This window comes from Ammospiza caudacuta, chromosome 3, assembly GCF_027887145.1.
Source record: "Ammospiza caudacuta isolate bAmmCau1 chromosome 3, bAmmCau1.pri, whole genome shotgun sequence".
Lineage (NCBI taxonomy): Eukaryota > Metazoa > Chordata > Aves > Passeriformes > Passerellidae > Ammospiza > Ammospiza caudacuta.
Window position 1 is genome coordinate 27,007,440 of NC_080595.1, and position 17,529 is coordinate 27,024,968.

General features: G+C 41.1%; 1 protein-coding gene across 7 annotated transcripts in view; it reads right to left on the reverse strand.

Moving 5' to 3' along the window:
- TRERF1 (transcriptional regulating factor 1) overlaps nucleotides 1-17,529 on the reverse strand; it is a 97,864-nt gene that overhangs the window by 60,813 nt on the left and 19,522 nt on the right. For 6 of the 7 annotated variants that reach the window (XM_058801665.1, XM_058801664.1, XM_058801662.1 and 3 more), the window contains one exon: nucleotides 8,387-8,442. The gene's annotated coding sequence lies outside the window, so the exon portion shown is untranslated. Of the gene's footprint in view, nucleotides 1-8,386; nucleotides 8,571-17,529 lie in introns of those variants that run through there. The other variant, XM_058801661.1, reaches the window with a different exon arrangement.

The following is a 17,529-nucleotide window of genomic DNA, read 5'->3' on the forward strand; positions in this document are numbered from 1 at the left end:
ACCTCTATGGAAGTAAATGCCTTGACCTTTTTAATCTCCACGAGGTGTGTTCAAATACTACAGTCACAGGCAACTGTTGAAATAAATCATGAAAGCAGTATACTGTTAAGGCTCACCATTTGAAAGCAAAAGGCCAATAAAGTACAAAAGCAATGAGCCTACCTTCCTCCTGATAAAATGGAGGAGGAAAAACAGACCCAACCCTGCTGGCACACATTGCAGTCAAATTCCTTTTGACAATTTATGAACTTTTTTTCTTCCTCCTGTTTAACAAAATTACTTCAGCAGTATAAAAGTTGGCAGCATAGCTATCTCACAAGAAAGTTGCTCCATTCCTTATTGGTAAGCAGTGCACACACTCACACAAAACCCCACACCCACAGGAAATTGAGAGCTATTCATTTAGTTTTAGCCAACTCTTTGTGAGACTGTACCTTTTGACTATTAGCTGATGGTAAACGTGCAACTGTCTGGTACTTAATCTCATATAAAAACTAGACAAAAAACCCTATCAATATTAAATTTAACCTTCAAAAAAGAACACAAGTGGTATGAATGCAATTGTCTGGAAAAATGCTACTTAGCAAAAACAAAACAACTACTCCCCCACATACATGCAATATTTAAAAGAAAGAATTCAAAGCTGTAATTATGTTCACACAAACCTAAACTGCAGAGTACAAGAAGTTCAGTGATACAAAATCCTGTGTTATTTGTAATGACACCATGTACCTCTTCTTGTATTTTTTTCTTGGTATTTTGGGGGCCTGATGGGATGCTGTCCATTGCCATTACCAGGGATCAGAAGGAAAATATAAAACCAATTCTTGTCATCTGTACAGAACATGAAACCTGGAGCAATGGGAAGCTAAACACAAGTAAGGTTACTTTGTGGTAAAGTATACTTTTAGCTAGGTATAGTTTGTTAGAGCAGCAGCTGGTTTTAATACAGCCATGACACAAAATGACAAACTTCTAGGAATTAAAAAAAAAATAATTAAGAACTTCAAGAGATACCCTTGGGGAACTGCACTTGGGAAGGCAGCAATCCTGTAAAAAATGACTGGGGGTTACAGCAGACACCATCTAGACACTAAATTTCCTGCACAAATCTGCAGTTAAGCGAGGAAGCGTAACCTCTGGATGGAGAAAAGCATTTTTTTGTATAAGGCAAGGCAGGGAGGGAGAGCATTATCTAAAAAACAGTAACAACAAGGGCAACATGCATTTCTGGTCTATTCACTTTGGAAAAGAAAATACCACAAGAACAGTGAAAGATTCAGAGAATACATCTTATATAAAGAGTTTAAACAGTCTGCATATTTGGCTTATCCAAGAGGATAATGGTTATCAGTAACTTACCAACAAAATGGCTAAATGTCTCTACCAAAATTTACTCAGAAGATAAAGAACACATTAGCCAAAGCTAGTCCCCCAAAAGAAGCTTCTGGTCAGATGAAATGGTTTTCAAGAATTCAGAATTAATCTTCTCAGCCTGACTGTACATAATTACAGTTGATTGATATGATGTGTAGTATGCTCAGAAACTCATTGACAGCAAGCTTGCTAAATGCAGTTTCTCCAAGCACTTTCTATCTTATCCAGCTGACTAAAATCTTGTGCAATTCCTTTGGCATTTACATCCTTCCCACTGCAGCAGTGCTCTCCATTCACAAGCACAGACCTCTGCATTCAGTTAATCCCAACAAGTATGGCTCCTGGAGCACAACTCTTCAAAAGCACCTGCTGCTCCCTACACACCCTTAGAATATTCAAATTAAGGTTCATTTGTCTTCAAAGTGCTCCAAGGCCTCAGTTCAGGGTATTCAAGGCTTTTGCCAGAGCTCCAGGACAGACAGCAATCTATTGTTCTGCTGCTCTACCTGATGTTAATGGGTGCTGGGGATTCAAATTTTTGTGTGGATAAACAAGGCACGTGAAGTGATTTCCAAGTATGGAAACAGCAGGTTTGAGAAACAAAGTTTATGATATCCATCTGTGTCTCTCTCCACTTTTTAACTGATAGCAACTTGTATTCAACAAAAGTACTGTGCATTATACTATACATCCAGGTACTGTATTACATCTCTCCATAGATAAGGAGAAACAAAAATGGGATGGGCCTCCTACTGTCATTTACAGTCAGAAAAGGACATCTCTGTAAGGTAACACCAGAAGTTATGCACTCACTAAAAAATCACTGAGTGAGATGTTCATGATTTGCTCTAGCAGGACAGGATGAACAGACACCAGATGCTCATTTTGGGGACAGAAGCCTTTGAATGTACTTCAGAGACTCTGTTTTCTAAAACTAAAGCCCATTCCTTGGGCTTTATGAAGTCCATAAGTCACCAGGGCCCTGGCTACCGTCTAAGCACCATCAGGGCCACCAGAGAGTCAACAGAGTCCCACCCTGTGTGTTTGGCTGCTTGGGCTGCAGAAAGGCACCCAGCAGGAGCACTGGGAGCTGCCTGCTCCTTAAACCCCAGTGGGTGGAAAAGGGAGAACTCTCAGCCCCTTCAACACATCCTCTCTTCCACCTGGAGCAGAAGTTATCACCTGCAGCTGGAGGTCACTCATGAACCCAGACAACACATTTTTTGTGTTACATTAACAGCAAACCAGCCTTTGGTGTTCTCTAAGCTCTGTCTGGGTACTTTAACTATTATCTTCCTTTCATTTAAATATCTAGGGGGTGGTTAAGTTAAATTTAATTTCATATGTGAATTTTGCAATTCTTCATTCAGCCACTCCCCCAAATATTATTTTTAGACTTGTTTATTTTATATATTTTTTAAAAGCCAGCAAGTTACTAGCATGTCTGAAGTTGGCAGCCAACTCTGAGCTTGAAAACTGCACAACCTTCACACGGAATGGGTTTCAGAGAAAGAAGCAGAACATTTCTGTATCTTATGAAACCAGTAGCAAACCCTTAACCTCACTGCTAGGAGCCTCAACTGAAATTTTCCTTTTAACTCTATCTGGCACCCTGTCTTTAATTCAGGAAAGGTTTGATATGAATAATGGACACTAAAGAGGGAGATGCAGAGATAAAGGAAAAGAGGAAGAGAGGGGCCATGATTCAAAAGACTGGTAGTGGTGGTTGGCACTTTGGTTATCTTCCTGGAGCCAGGCTTAACAAAAGCAGAGAAGGTTCTCCATACCAAAGGCAAGAATACATGGCAGGACTTTGGCACCTGAAGAACCATAATTAATCACTTCAACAGTAAGTATCATCCTCTTTTTACTGAAAGGGGAGCTGACTCAAAGACAACCAAGGGAGTTGCCCAAAACCACACCACCAGTCATTAGCAGAGCTGCAGTTGGAAGTTTCTGGCTGGCAGAGCTATTTTCAATCACTGAAGTTGGCAGCCAGTCCCAGCTGCAGAGCTGGTGCCCTGTGTGTCACCAGGGGAGGGTCAACTGCTCCCACTCTCCATCTCCCAGCTCCATCCCACCACCAACACCAAGGAAGGATGAAATGAGGGTGTGTCCAGCCAGGGGGGTGGGCTCAGGGGTTAGCACCAGCACTGATGCTCCCATCACCCCACAGTCCTGCTGGAGTGAGTGCCCACCCTGAAGGGACAATTGCAGCCCCCAGGAGCTGTCCTGGCACCCCCCTGTAGCCCAGAGCACCTGGGTCAGGAAAATAACCCTAGGGAGAAGTGTAAGCCAGTGGTTCTGGCCAGGTTCAGCACCCTGCCCTGGCTCACTGGGTGAAGGACAGGCAACAAGCACCCCAGAGAGCACACACCTCACCTACCCCTCCCCTTTGTGCTCACACACTCCAAGGGGAACTTCAGATCAGTTCACTTCTCAAGCAGAAGCTGAAATGGCTCTTTCCATCTCATCCCTATAGCTTTAATGTGCATTTACGGTACTGATTTCAGTTTCTTTTAATTGCTTAGTCAAGACTGCAAAGTTACTTATTTCTTAGAGAGCCAGCTCACAAGGATTTTCCAAAGCCAAAGGTAGTCCTTTCTGTAAGGGTAGCTGGAAAAAGTATTAAATAGGTTAATTTTCTTTCTTAAATTTTACAGAAGCAACACAATTCTTGTAACAAGCAGTTTGGGAAACCCAGTGTGACAGAGATGTGGAGGGGGAAGTGAGTACCCTACATTTACACTAAAAGCAGAACCACAGAAATCTGCTTTTTGTAGCATAATTAGTCTTAATTCATATATAAAATTACATCTAGGTCTCTGGTATATTAGCTGTACTCCCCTCATTTCTATCTTCTGCCTGATACCTGCCTATACTGAGCTCTCCAGACATTCCTTCCTTGATCCTTTGAAGCTGACAGTTATCTACAAATTCAGGCACTGAAGTAATTTATTCTTTTAGAAGTGTTAAGCATTTAAAACTTGCAACATCAGATTGTGCAAATATTCAAATTTTCTGGAAGAAAAAGAAAAGAAAAAAGCATTTACCTTGATGTCTACATTTATGTATATATTCTCCCCCTACACACTCTTATCTAGAAGCTTTTCCTCATGCATGAGATTTCCCATTTTTCTCCTTGTGCTTTCCAGGTACTTTCCACACATTGTGACATAACAGCTAAGTAGCACAAGAAAAGAAACTCAAATTACCTGTTACCGTTTTATTCAAATTACCTTTCTTACTGAGAAATTTTTCTTCTGTAGAGACAAAAGTATTCACTGGCAATGTCAAAGGAAATTATTAAAATTCATCTAGCAGTGATGCAAGAGCTTTGTGCTGACCTGCACTAACACAAGAAGAAACCACAATTTACCAGTTTAGACAGAAATAATTCCTGGACTTTGCCTCTATTTGGTCTCATCAAAATCAAGCATTACTCCCAGTAAACAAGACAAACACACCCAAAATGAAAAAAAAAAAAAAACAACAAAACCCACACAAACACTTCAACGAGTTACTGTGGTTCTGCATGTGTAAAATCGAGGGTTTCACTGCCAAGACTTGTTAGAAAAGAACAACCAGAAAATGTTTGCAAAACAGATTACTATTATGATGGGCATTAACAGCTATTAATAATAGAATATACATCAACCTACTGCTTTTTAGATAGTCAATGTTAATTGGCAACCTAATCTGGAACTGTTAAGAGACCTTGCAGACACCATTTGTCAGGTCTAAGCTAACAGTGGGTGAAAATAGGCCTGATAACAGTTACTTCCTTGTCATTTCCTTTCACAAGTGACACAATGCTGTTTCAGCTATCAAAGTAATTTTTATCTCATAAGTGTAACTCTGAAAATAGATGAGGCCTTATAGAATGATTTTATATTTATGATCTGAGCTATTGAGCAGACTTCATGAGAAACTGGACTTGCAATTCACAAGGGCTCCAGATTGCTCGGAAGGAAGCAAGATAAAGGCACAGGGAAATATGGGGGAAGGAAAAGAAAATATTGGGTGAGAGGTCTGGCACCTATCAACATCATTGCAAGCTTGCCAAGTCTCATAATTTCATCACAAGGCTTCAAGAATATCAAAAGAGCTATTATTCATTTTTTTAATTCTACCCTGTCATGTAATCAGGAGAAGAGATGCCAAAAGCCAGCCATTACAAGGAAGTCACCATGGCTAGCATTAAAACAAAATTATTTCTGCACAGAGTGGACCATCTATTGTTGCTTTAAATGGTATGTAAACGCCTTTAATTGCAATGGCAGCATGAAATGTAGGAGTGCATCAGACTGACTTGTCCTGAAGAAGAAACAGAAGGGAATGGGTCAGGAAATATCCATGAAAACTAAGCAACTAAGAAAAAACATTGATAGGAAGCACAGTCAAGACATGAAGTCATGTTTGGGGCAGAATCCAGATGACTGTATGGAAGGAAGAAAACCTAAATGTAAATGAGGAGAGGGAATGCAGAAAGGAAGCAGGAGGTTAAAAAAAATTAAATAAATGAAGTAACACTGATGACATCTTTAGTAGCTAGGGATAGTTCAAAGAATGAGTGACACCTGCAGCCTTGAGAAGGAACATGACCAGGACAGACACTTCTTGGAAGACAGGAGGACCAGGAGTGGGACAGTAGCATTTCTCCAGCCCAGGCTGCTGGGGAAAGGATAAATAAAGGCCTCTTAGAGAAAGGAGAGCAAAATACACCCATTACTAGCTCAGAACTGAATTTTACACTGAGAAAGTATCACACAAAATGAGGACAGAATATTTCCTTTTAGAGGTGAAAGATGACAGCCAGTAGAAAGTGCTACTTCTTCATCATCACAGAATCTCATTTTAATGCCAGGCCAGTTGCTGGGCTCTACCTCACAGTTTGCACATGCCCATGGCTGGCAATAAAGCTGTGGTGAAAGGAGGTGTCATGGAGGTGTCATGGCCTCAAGTTGAAGAGATTTCGAGAAACAGACTCTCCTCAGTGGTTGTTTTACAAGCCAAGGGGAGAGTGAACTTGCACTGGGAGAGACAGTACAATAGCAATCAGCTGCTGTGCTACAAGAGCTGCCCATGCTACAGCACACAGATTTGTCAATATTTACTCCACAGAAGACAGCAGTACACAAAATTACACCGTGTAATATATGTACACTATAAAATACATATATAATACATGAGAATAATGTCTTCAGGAAAAACCAGCAGCTGAATGACTGAATTGTTGTCTCACCAAATTGTCCTGTCCCCATTGCTGACGCACACCCAAGTCCCCCGCATTGCTTTGACGTTGAACAAACAGACTTCTCAGTGAACTGAATCTGAACAAAGCAGCCTGAACATGAGCACTTCTACCTGTCCCATCCTAGCTGAGTTTCTTTTCAACAAGAGCACGCACACACCAGTGGCAGTGCCACAGTGGGCGCTGCTCAGTCTCCAGCCACCGCAGCGCTGCTGGCACCGCGCGACAGGGGTGGTGCACAGGGGTGCCAGGGCAGTTGGGCTGGGAACTCTAAGAGGTCCTGAAAACAATTTTAATTACCCATTCTTGGAGGATAGAAGGACTGGTTGGAACACGTGCAAGCGAAGCAGCTTGTTTACATAACAAATGAGGTATGCGAGGTGCTTTGTGTAACAGTGCTGCACACTGCAAGCTCTCTCACCTGGAGAGCTGGGTTTACCAACTATACACACACAAGACCACCTTCGTGTAGAGAGTAAGCCTTACATAAAATATTCATAACAAGATCCAACAGTGCCATGAAAGAGGGTGGTTTGAATGGACAAAATGTCTAATACTTGCAAAAAAAAAGAAAAAACAGGCAGCCACCAAGTCTTTGATTCTTGCATATACACAGTGCCAAGAGTCATTCGAAGTTTTCAGTTCTTGCTTGAGCAGTCACCCTCCAAAAATAAATCCACCCTCCTTGAAAATCAAAACTTATATGAAAAAAGAACAACAAAAAAAAAAAACAAAAAAAACAAACAAAAAAACCCTCAAGAGCGTCTACAAGAGCTAAATGTTTGAATCCAAGGAATAAGTCATTTAGCCCTGATCCTCATACAATGGCATCATGCATTTAGCTGTTTCCATGACATTTTCCAACCAAATGCCAAAAAGAACAATAGGGATTTTTGAGGCCTGTAAATTGTACAGAACTCAGGAAGAAGGGGGAGACAAAAATGAAACAAACAAGTGATAGAGCTGGATAGCTGCAGCGTGGATTGTACACTGAAAGACAGTGACAATCTCTAGGTAATACTACTTTTGTGCTTGGCTCTTTGTTGTTTGAATATGGTTCTCCCAACACCTGAGAGTTTTACAGACATCTACTCCTCTCTAACAGTGGAAACCTCTGAAGTAGAATTCATAAGGAAAAAAGTATCCACCTAAACACTACCTTTTAAAAATGCTATTAGAAGATAAATTTTAAAAGATCAGCAAACTTGCAGCTTCCTTCAGCACATTAGGGACAGCAAATATTAATTTCAAACTCAAATCTAGAGCATTTCTACACATATATATTCTTGTTCTAATAAAAACCAGTCCAAATTTGAGAATACCGCAACAAGAAAAACAAGTTTTAAGGTGTAGAACTTAAAACAGCTCAAAGATCTTTTGAACTTTTGAATATCTTGGGGTGGGGATGTGGGGGGAGGCAATATCTCAAAACGAAAGAAAAATTTCTCTACATCCTCTGTTACTTGAGAAAAAAAAAAGCTCTAAAATAATAGCGTGACTACCTTGCTAACCCCTGTGCCTCACTTTTTGTCTTCTGGTCTTTGTACATCAGTTCACCAGAGGAAAAAACTGGTCACACAAGCTGTAGAGAACAGAGATGGTTTCTGCTCAGAAGCTTAGAGATTTAACTTCAAAATAATTATCACAATTATTTGCATGGTTCTGCCAGGAAAAAAAAAATTATCCTCAATCCAAAAAACCATCCAGTGTGACAGCTTTGTGTAGGAACATGTTTATCTTACCCTCTTCTCTTACCTTATCAGACACATCTCCTCGTCCTATTCAAAATACAGCAAGTCATGAAATTCCATCTGCAACAAAAGGAAAAGCCCATTAATACCTCCTGATAACCTTACAACAGAAGTCTAATAAAAAGTTCAAGAAAAAAAAAAAAGTTAAAATTCTCCTGCCATTCCAGTATAATCTACACCCCAGGCAAGTCACCCTCCCATCTGTGGCAATTTGGGAAGCACAGATAATAAAGGTATTAAAGATGTTGTAACATGTCCTGTAAGAAACACGCTCTTCCTCCTTTGACAGGGCTAACAGAGGTGGCCAAAGCATCCAAGTTGTCCTGCAGAGTCATAAGTAAGTCTGCAGCATCCTCTCATTAAATTAAATGAGCATCAAATTACATAATGTGAACAGTTGTAAAATGAGACCAACGGTAATGGCTAGAAATAATCCCAGCGGTGTTATACATCGTGGAGACAATTTTCCATCAGACTATCAAACCTGGGTAGTAAGCAGCACTTTTTATCTCCAGGCCAAGAAACTGTCAGCATGCAGCCTCTCTTAAATAACAGTAAAACATGCAAGAAATGGATGGAACAAAACTCTCATGATCAAGTTTAAATGATGCCTACCCCAAACAAGTACGTTTCATTTCCTAACTGCTTTACAGACCAACCTTTCAAAGCAACCAAGGTGTTTTTATAATATAAGTAAACATGACATAGTCTGGCCTACTTGGGGTCAGATGAAAGAATACCACACACCTAATGAAAAAATTTGCAACCTTAAAATTGTCAATAAAATTTACAGTCTGGATAGACTCAGGCTTGAACAAACACTGTGCCATGGCACTATGAAGAAGAGACGACATGACCTGTAATCCAGCCAGTCCATGACTCACTAGGGCAGAAGAGAGACCTCCCATCTGGCAATCTGAAAAAATCTAAGGGTTTGCCTACAGTGAGAAGTGAGAATCAAGGACCTAAAAAACCAAACAAACCAATCCCTTCACACTCTTTTAGCCCCTCCAGTGTCCTGCCCACGAAGTCCAGAAACCTGTTAGTCCAGTGTCAGAGTGGAAAAGGTCTGAAATATGCAATGGTCAAATGGCACACAAGAGAATACTATTAAAAAACCAAACAAACAATGCTTAGTTTTTCAATCCAGTTATCTGGGGGAAGATACAGTGGGAATTAAAGCATTTGAAGCAAAGAGCTTTCATGTTTGCCTATCTCTTCTCTTATGATGCTACTAAAGGTATCCCTGTACCTAAAGTAAAAAAGTGAAAAAATAGGTGCGTCCTCACTTGTTTTTTTTTCAACACCGAGCAGCTGCAGCCATGATGTCAACAGACCCCAGAAGGAACCCAGAGGGGCTCAGTGCCACAGAGAGGTGACATCCTTCACCACACTGCCCTGCCATTTCCCCACCAGCAAAATGGGGATGGCAGCATGTGGTCCCCAGCCAGCGTCCAAATTGCCAGCTCTGGGGCGCTTCCTTTTTCCCCTAAGTGCTAAAAAATAAACCTTTCATCCTGTAAATACCATTTTCTCAGATTATACTGATAATCATTAATTTTTTTGGCACTACCAGAATAATTTGACAACTCATGACACCACTATGGTGTTTATTTTTTTAAAAGAAAAATTTGTTTGGTTATTTCTTGGGTTTTTTTCCTTATGAAGAAGATATCTTCTGTGCACGTTACAGAAACATTGAACAAAGAGAGCCACTGACCAAGAGCCCACTTCAGTATCCCTACCCTCCTATTCCCCTGCCAACCCAGTAAAATTCCTCAGAGCACAACCTCTTCCTGGCTATTTTCAGAGCAACTGTAGCAATCATACAAGAACAATGGGGAAGTTTGTTTTACTCAAAGAGTAAATGTTTTGCAGCTTCCAATGTAAATATTTTAATTAATGGATTTTTTTTTAACTCTCTACTGCCTTACTTGTGTTCACATTCACACAGAGCCACCAGGGCAGAAGCAGCACTCAGCTGCTGTAATACAGGGGAGAAGAGAATACAGCATAGAAACATGAGATGCTGACTTCAGAAAAAGCACCTTCATAACCAAATCAAAATTCAGGGGGCATTTGCTGGGGGAGACTTGTTATAAGAATTTAAGAGAAGCAAGTCTGCTCTTGCTCTGTGTCCAGCCAAGGGCCCATAGTGGTTCCCACTGAGATTGTGGGGCTATTTTCATAGGCAGCTTGTAGAAAACCACAACCCAGTGTATTTCTGAAACAACATTATGCCCAATGACCAGACCACAAGGAAAAAGTGACTTATCCTTTTGTATCAAGCATCAATATGGTGGCTTTTAACCACTCATCACTGAGCATCCACTTCACAGAAATGCTCAAATCTCAATAATCCATAAAGCAAGTGTTGCAGACTGTCAGCAGGATGGGACTCAGATTCACTCTCTCTAGGCCAGACTGTTTTGGTACTACAGAAAGTGGCTGCACTGAGATGCCAAGCCATCCTGCACATGCTCCCCTGATGGTTTCTGGATCCAGGAGAACCCCAGCTACAGGCAGCTCTTTCTCTTTCAACAGTGCCTCTCACCTAAGAAACTCTCCTCCTCCTCTGTCCCCAGATACCAGGATAAAGTTTGGATGCACTATCAGCAGATGGCTGGCATTCAAGATTTTTTAAAAGTTTCTTTTTCAAATGAAGTAGGACACAGATGGTGACGTTCCTGCTTTCCCAAAGCCTGGAACCTGAACATAGACCTGTCTGAGCTGGGGAGCTCAAACCCATAGTACGTTTCTGGAGAGCTGCACAAATTACTGCACGGACCAGTTTAGCCTAAAGCAGTCCCACACGTGGCAGCATTTCCCTTCCCTGCTTTTATCTGAATGGGAGGTTTTGTTGTTCTTGACTAACCTCACCACACTTGACGCCTGTTAGCAACATCCTTTCAGAAGTTTAAACAAGCTCTTTAGAAATTCCCTGCCACTGTAAGTAACAGACAGGCACACCCCAGGTAAAATCCTCACTGTACCTTTCAAAAAATTACAACAACTGTACTCTTCCACCACCTCATGCAAGGTGCTGGTTGCCCACCCATAAAGCCCCCTACATTCTGCAATTCTTTTAACTCCTGTCCACAATGGCAGATCCATCACCTCCAAGCCAGTGGCAGTGGCACTTGGCTCATCACATCCCACCAGGCAGTGGCTAGCACTGGAAATGATGGGAAATGGCCTACTGCCCTCTCTCCTGCAGGAACTACTAACTGAGGAAGGAGCAAGACCTCCCAGCTCCATTTCATCAAGGACAAACTTTCCACAGTGCTAAATTAGCAGATGCTGACTTATCAACCACTCCCCATTGAGGATGGGGAGCAGCAGGAGAAGGATATTTGGCTCTTACTTAAGAGAGACCCCCCAATTTGGCAGCAGCAGGACAACGAGGCCACTGCTGTTCCTGCACAGGCAGGCTGGTGTCGTGCAGAAGGAAGCAGGAGCAAGCAGATACGCCACTCCTCACGTGTGCACCCACCACAGTACCTGACTCCTAGGCAGGGTAAATGGGCACCAAAGGACAATGGCACAGAGAGCTCCCCTTGCAGCAGCATCATTCAGAAAGATGTGTTTGCAAAACCCTTCCTTGTCCCTCACAATGCCACAATGTGAAAGTAAAACTCATTTGAATGTAATATATTTGCTATGTACTGATACTATAGACGTTTATAAAGTATCAACTTCAGCTTCTACATCAGAAAAAACTTCCCTTAAAAAAAACCCAGGAATAAACAAAACCCTCCCATAATGTCTTTCCCCATATTCCCCATCAGATTTTCTGGCTATACATGCAACATTAAAACAGAGAGTAAAGATCAAAGAAGAAAGTTTCTCTGCTTGGAAAGGACTTCTCAAAGTGTGTCTAAACACAGTTTTCATGGAAGACCCAAGTGAGGAGGCAGACTTTCCATGAAGCCCTCAATGTGCACAGACTCTGGAAAAGGAGATCTCCGAGAAAGTGAGCAACTTAGGCTTATGCCAGTCCTTCCATCTTCCTCTCTGACCTCTTCTAGGGAAACACTGCATCTGACTTCCTCATATGCCTATTTAATCAGCAATGTGAAACTTGCACAACCTTACCGGTGTCTCTGTGGTCTTCCCATCAGGGCAGTGAGTAGAAACACACCCCAAAGGAGCAGAACATTCATAAGTCTCCCATGCCCACGGGATGGAAAAGTGAGTGGGGAGAGAACAGATGAATGTTAATCTTTCCTCCTTGCCGCCAGCAGCAGTCTGTACTCTCCCACGCAGACAAGAGGGAGGCTGTACAATTTGTTGAGGCCAAACTGTCTGGAAAAATGCAAGGAGAGAAAACTGATGGCAAATTCTCTATCTCTTCATGTACTGTAGGGAAAGTGAAAGTCAGTCTCAGAGTTGCTGATAGAACATGAGACCACAGGGTCTTTAAGGGGCTGCTTTTATGCAAACCGCAGCGCTGGGCTATGCAGGACTATCAGTTCAACATATTCACTGCCTGAAATATTCTGCTCACACACAGCTTGCACTCTGACTTCTTATGGGAAATACTTTCATTGGCAGAAATGTCTGATCATAAGAACACAAAAAGGACCTGATATCACTCCATTATGGATGTTAATTCACAAATGTAGGACTTTACTCTAGCCTACATGACTCCAAATAACTACTTCCTAACCACCAGTAGGTAGCCAATAAGCACATGAAATACTGAGCTTGGAGCAGTTGCCACCACAGACACTTCTTTAACTGATCTGTGCCTCAAAGGTGGCTGTCAGCACACAGGGCTGTACATGTGCCAAACGAGAGCATGGGGGAGAAGCTCCAAGCAGGAAACAGAAGCTTGTCTTAGATTAGCACAGATCACTCAAGTGTAGTGCTATGCTCAGATTTGGTTTTGATTTGCAAACCTTGCTGTCATTGGCTAAGAGAATGTTTCAAATTTGGTTAAAAAAGGCAAAAAACAAAACCCAGAAAGCTGAAACAAACACACAAATGAAATTTGCCTGGCAGCAGTAAGTACCTATAAAACGATGCAAGATACAGGTTTCTCAAACGCTGTTTTACTGCTTGCTTCTCCATCTCCCCTTCCAGCTGAAGGCAGCATCTTGGATGGGCACCTCCCAGGTCTCCAGCAAAACATATTCAAAAAGCAGAGAGAGCAAAAGGGGAGTCTCTGTGCTGCAGCAGTTTGAGACATCATCAGTCACCTCTGATCTTTATTGAGAATCCCTCCTCACCATCCCCAAATCCATACTTCAAATGTGTTGCCTGTTGAGATATCTTAGAAATAAGCCAAGCCCAAGACAAACTTGGCTCCAAGGAAATTTCGAATGGTACTCTGCTGAGCTGGTGGCATGTTTCCAGTTCTCACTGGTAATTCCAGAATTTAAGAGTCCTGGAGTCACCATACTGCCTGAAGACAGTAGATCCTACCCTCAAACACACGTGCCAGCATTGCAGACGTGGTTTTGATGAATACCTGTCCAGCAGGAACCACTCCAGAAAAAACACTTGCTTACTCTAGCTCACAATAATCACAGTAGCCGAGACATAATACAACCAGTATCTTGATCAAGGGCAAGGGGAAATTTCTTTGGTAATCTAGAGAAGGAATCTGAACCTTAAAGGGAAAATTTAAGCAAAGAACGAGGGGGGAAAAAAACCCACTATTTAATGTTAGCATTTATTAATGTTTAGCCTTTAACTGTGGATAAACAGAGAAGAATCTCTCTGCTTGTGCACATATTTAAAAGACTGTTTACACATCAAGTCCAAAAGGATGTCCTCATTTTATAAATAATTTGATCTGATGACTACATCAGAAAAAAGTGCAACTTAAGGCAACATACAGAGGCAAAATACTTGGCTATTAATGTCTAAACACAGGCAAGGGGGACAAAGACTAAACATCAGAGTCACTAAAACTCAGCAAATGGTTTATAGTTGAAGCTAAGTGCCTAACATAGTGCACATTCAACATACACTGAACTGTGACTCTCCTTAAACGTATGAAGCTGTGCTTGCCAGTAGGTCATTTAGGTATTCAATATGAGAGTCTCCTAAAAGCAAACACTTCCTCTGCTCCTCATACCTGACCACATAAGCCATCCAGCAATGCCTTACTCCTCCTGTGGGGCAGGCACAACACCTCATACAGCACACTTGTGGAGCCACAGGGTCAGGTAACAGCACTGGGAGCAGCTGAAACTTCTCTCCCACAGAAATGAGGAGAAAAGGTCCCCAAAAGATTTACTGTCTGACCTCAAAGCCTGTGGCTTTGTTTTCCTTTGTCACATGCTCCTGCATGTGCATATAGATGTAGTTACATGTGTGTGCACCTTGCTTAAGATCAATCACTCTGCATGTCAGTTCAGTGGGGGAAACAATGCACACAAGGAACTCTGTATTACCCTAGGAAGAAATGCTATTTCTAGGTAAAATTTCCTCTTCAGTTTAGCTGAATGCACAAACTTGGTTTCCAAGTTTTTTTCTCAACTGAGAACCTGTTAACAGCCCTGTAAGAATATTATCAGCAGTCTCCAAAGAGGATCGAAGTATTTGCTACCCCAAAATTTTTACAGACTTCCTAAACTGAATTTTTTTTTTTTTTAATGTTCTCTATTTACTGCTGCAAGCTATAATGCCAGGTCATACTCTACATAAATTGCCTCTTACTTTAAGCTCAAAGCATGCCCTTGTGCAATCAAGAGGCCTGCATGCAGAAGAAAGGAAAAGAGGATTAAAAAAAAAAAGGCAGCACACATGTAATTTTGGCAGAGCTAAATTTTCTACTGATACTGTATATAGATATCTGATATTCACTATCAGTAAGGAGTATCTCACAATGAAGTACAAATCTGTGATTTTAAGAAAAACTACATTTCTGACCAAGGAGCAATGAGGACTGCAAGCATTTAACTTGAAATCAGCAACCACACGTGGTAAGAAAGGCCTGCCAGGATGTGATCCTTAATTATGACTTCATCCCGCACAGCTCCCTTGAAAAAGGATCAGCTGAGACATCTTGCCCAAAGCAGCTTCTACAGAGCACAGCTCAACCAAAGAGAAGACCAGGGTGCCAAAAATAATAATAAAAGAAATTTTCCCCACAAGTAATGAGGTATCCCTTATAATTCAACCCTATAAAACCAGATTTGTCAAGTTCTAAATTAGGTTGCAGCAATATTTCATTGCACCATAAATCTTCCTACCACCCTAGTAAAGATGCCTAATAATTTAATATGCCATAATTTTATTTTTTTTAATCTGGAACTCATCAAAAATTGCCTGAAATAGGCATCTCTTTTACAGTCCATTTTCCACATACATACAGATTCCAAAAAGTAACTGGTTTGTATTTTTGCAAGGAAAATCGTTTGCAAAATGCATTTACATGTAGACTACCAAAGGTTGTAATTATCTCTCTTGGGCTTTTTAGGTAGGTCAGCGAACATCCTACAAAGGCTTCTGTATTATCCATGATATTCATTCAGCATCATTTTTTTCAAAAGCAGTATAACCTCCTTAAAGAATTACACCAACAAGTAATATTTTCAGAAGAAAAAGTGTGTTTTCTGAGTCAGAAACTTTCTGAACTTTTTTCTTTACTGCTTATTAAAAGTTTCACAGCCTTTTTTTTACTGAAACAGATTACTTCACAAGAATGCTGAATTCCAACTGCCTCATGTACTTCTATTTCAGTGGATAACATGCACCTCACATAATGACTTAAAATAAAAATAAAAAAAAAGCGGAAGATATTTAAAGGGGGGCGCGTGAGATACTGCCAGTACTTGTTATAAAAATTTCTAATTCCCATTCCCTCCCAACTAATCAGGTCTGTAATAAAAGAAACACTATTTCAAAGCAGTTGCCACGTCTGTAAATGCCAGCACTGTAAAAAGTTAAAAATATGATCACATCAAGTGCTATGAAAAATACACATTTTTCCTCATGAAATAGATATGATGAAAACACCTCTAGAACTTTAAGATTGCTCAAAGTTTGAAAAAACAGTGATGTCATTATTTTCCTTCTGCTTCTGAGAAGTTTACATCCTTGCTTCCTGCTGCCTCGCTTTACTTTTCTTAACCCAAGAAACACAGGACAGGCGGTGCTGGGATCACTGGAGGCAGTCAGGAGAAGTCCATTTTACATCTCACCAAGCCTCCCCTAACAGCAACTCAATAAATGTTGCACTTCCAGAAGCTAAAATAAGAGGTGAACTGTCCTCTTATTTGCAGTGTCTCTATGAGTACACAGTCCATCTTTTCTTTCCTTTACCCTGCTCAGTCAAGGGTCACAAGCAGTGTATGGAGAAGTTAATTTGTGGTCCTGATCCTGCCAAAGCCCACGAGGAACAGGGCAGAAAGCAGCTAAATGCAGCAATGAAGACGTGTTCCACTGCTCTGCCTATCGCATGATTGCACTCCCTGCCGTGGAGTCTCCATACAGGGCTTAAGTCAAGGTAGTGACTGCCACAACCATTTCACAGCTTGCTGGCAGATCATAGAGACAATTTTAAAGACAGAAGAAATACAGAAAAAAAAAAAAAAAAGTGGGTTTGTTTTTATTTTAAACGTCAAATGCTTTACACTGGGGCAAGGCATTAACAAAAATGTTATTTTAGGTAACTGACTGACTCACTTTTTGCTAAAATTAAAATTTATCAACCAATTCCTAAAGAGCCAGGCAATCTAAAAGCAGTTCCCTGCAAAAAAAAAAAAAAAAAAAAGCTGAGTTCATACTATTCAAGGAACTTCCTAACCTTGATTTTTAGGCTAACATACAGCCAACCTTGATATTTCTCTCCTGATTTCCACATTGAAACAGCAAGAATTTTATTTTCTCCTTTACTTGATTTACCAAACTGCTCAGTTTTCTGTGCTGCACATTTCCCTCGGGGGTGCTCAGGCTGGGGTGCCCCTGGAGAGGGAAGGCTGTCTGTCTGGTGGGCTTCTCAGAGGCTGGGGCAGGGGGGAGGTTGTATTTTGCTTTTTCAAAAGCTGGGACCAAGACTGGTAATGGGAAACTGCTTAGTTAACTGATTCTCCCAGCATTCCCAGGAAACCGTCTGTCTGAAAAAGATATCTTTTCATTAAAAACAAAACAAAAAAGCCCCTCATTAACCAATTTGTGCAAGATTAATGCTTA